The sequence below is a fragment of the Rhagoletis zephyria genome, unplaced genomic scaffold (assembly GCF_001687245.7).
Source record: "Rhagoletis zephyria isolate East Lansing unplaced genomic scaffold, Rhagoletis_zephyria_1.1 Rzeph_scaffold_00325, whole genome shotgun sequence".
Taxonomy (NCBI): domain Eukaryota; kingdom Metazoa; phylum Arthropoda; class Insecta; order Diptera; family Tephritidae; genus Rhagoletis; species Rhagoletis zephyria.
The window spans coordinates 243,113-246,045 of record NW_016157409.1 but is presented as its reverse complement, the minus strand read 5'-3'; positions in this window follow the sequence as shown (position 1 = coordinate 246,045).

The following is a 2,933-nucleotide window of genomic DNA, read 5'->3' as shown; positions in this document are numbered from 1 at the left end:
AACAATAACTATACAGATTTTGTCAAACGCGTAGAAGAACTGCCGACTCTTTAGAGCGTTCCTTAATTATTGAAGGAATGACTCAACAAAAAGCTCATGAAATGTCCGTTCAGCAAACCGTACATTTTTGTCGATTAAGTGAAAGTCGGACCTAGTAAGTCGATACTTGCTTCAACAACATCTTCCGATTCCAAAGACGTAGTAGCAAAGCTGATAGTCGAGCAAAAGAACGAAGTAAAAAACCCCCAGGTTTTAGCATTTCGCATACGTATATAGAAGTAACTTTTCCAGAAATTTTCGCTGTAGTTTTCGTGGGCACAGTAATTATAACCCAAATCGCAATTTTACTCGTTATAGGAACAGGTTTTCTTCAGGCAATGGAAATCAGTGCTATCGATCTGCTAACGGGAACACCTATCAATGTGGCAGCAACAATAACCGTTTTAACAATAGTCTTGGTTGCAATAGGAACAACAGCAATATAGCAGATCTTCGACCAATAGGGGTAGAAATGAACACCTCCGTGCTTATACGCGCATGTCCCTAAGGAGCGAACACTGGGGGAGCAGGAGTTAGACAACTAAACGATTTTTCTATAACAAGAGTCATTTACTGCTTAAATATAAATTATTCAGGTTTTATTCAATTACAAATTTCCGGGTCAAATAAATTATGCACATTTTTGGTCGACACACAAGCCGACATTTTTTTAAATTAAAATTTAAAGTTTTAACTAAAATTCTCCAATTCATTCAAATGATATATCCGCATCACGGGCGTCACTTCTAACACTGTTTCCACTCTGGGTAAAATTACGACAAATTTGACTCTTTTTTAAAATATACGTTACATGTGGTTAATGACGAGTAATATCCCTGCAGACGGTATATTCAGCCCGATTCTGAATGACAACTCTCGGGGAATTTTTTCTCTTTTCCCTCTCCCCCTATTCTGAATGGCAAATGTCGGCGAGTTTTTCTCTTTTCCTTTTCCTCCAATTCCAAATAAACTTCGAAAATGGGAATTTGTATCTCGCGTAAAAAGTAGCTATTACGAATCCGAAAAAAGGGAGATTGTGATGAAATTTCTGAAGAATTTTTCTGCCAAGAAATTTAATGAGAGTCCTTATGAAAAATGTTAGTAATTAAATTTTTGCATAATATGGGAATATTTATTATTATTTACTTTTATTAAGATGATTATTAATAACATTATTATTACACCCAGGTCAAAAACAACCAATAAACCTCAGATCGAGCTGCTTTTAAGTCGCATGCAAGCGCATCCAGACATAGCGCCGTTTTTTTTTAAAGGCCAGAAGGACGATGTTAACAAGCTTTGGCGCCAGGCGGAAGAGGATTTAAACTCGGCAGGGCCACCAATGAAAAATGTGTGCGAATGGAAAAAGGTAAGGATGATAAGCTACTTGGGGGTATAAATAATAATGGCCTCTTTAAACCTGCTTTATTTTTTATGAATAAGGCCATTAAAGTGCAACACATATTTCAGGTTTGGGCTGATCAAAAAAAAAAAAAGTACGTACGGCAAAAGGCTGCCCAAAATCTAAAAGCCAGCAAAGGAACTGGTGGAGGACCCAACATGGAAAAAAAATTGTCGCCTACAGAAGAAGCAATTACGAGTTAGTTGGGATGAAAGAATCTGTGGAAAGTGTATCAGATATTGTAAAGTTTGGCCTTTCAAGTCATGTGACAAAGTCACCTTCAGATAATTCCAAGGCAGAGAATTATATACTCGATAGCACTTTTGAGCAACTTGAGGAAGTTACTCCGTATCAGGAAAGCCAACTCGTAGGGACTTCCCCGATTTGCGGGAATTTCAGTTTGCGTGTGGAATCGGGGAATGGACCGTTTTATGTGGGGAATTTCAGCTCGTTCAATTCTTGTAACTATAGGTGCATTCTTTTGCAACGGAGCTACAAAAGAACACTCGCTTAAATGACGAAATACACGCAAAGCAACAACACAAACTTGGCTATTTATCCGAGCTCAGCCAGGCCGTTTAAAAATACGCGACCTGAAGGGTAGTGTTGGTAAGTGAAAAAATGCTATATTGTTAATGGGAAAGTGGAGAGGGAAATTTTTGTTTCCTTACCACCTAATACCTCGCATACTTACTAATTTAAATTGATTTTTGTATCTAAATCCCGTTAAACTAATCATATGTTTCTTACCAGCTACCAACAGGGTTGCTTAAGTAGCTAAAAGGAAATTTTACCCGAATTGAGCGTTCTTTTGTCGCTCGCTTACAAAAAAATTCATCTTATAAACCTACTTTAATTACCGTTGGTTTTTTACAAACGAATAAACTTATTTTACTTTTATATAGAAGGAAATCACGAAAACTTCGGCAAAAAAATCTAGATCGAAAATTTTTAGACTCTTGGAACTTGAACTTTATTATAATAAAATTGAGTGGGCTACAAAATTTTATACTCAAAATCCTTATAGAGAATCGAACAAAAAAAGCTCGAAATTTTTACGAAAGTTGTATAAAAGTTTGCATAAAAAGAAAGTTATATAAAAATTTTGTATTCTTTATTTGTTAACTAACTTTATACAAGTTTGGTTTGGTTTATGAATACATAGATGAGTAACATTTACAAATAAAATAAACAAACGACCAGCAACATATTTTTTTTTGTAAATAAGGAGACATCTATGGGTGGGGAATTTTACGAAATTTAGGGCAAAATCGGGGAATTTCAGTGTCGAAATCGAGGAATTCTCAAAAATGGGTTGGTTTAAAGGACCAAAGGGAAATTACAAAAAAAATGTATCGCTCCCTTGATCGGATTTATGACGTTCAAAAGCAAAATTTTTAAAAATGTTTCAACTAGATTTAGTGAAGTGGAGGGTAAAATAGAGTGAAATCGTCGTCTATTAGAGATAGAAGATTTAAAGGGCAATATTAAA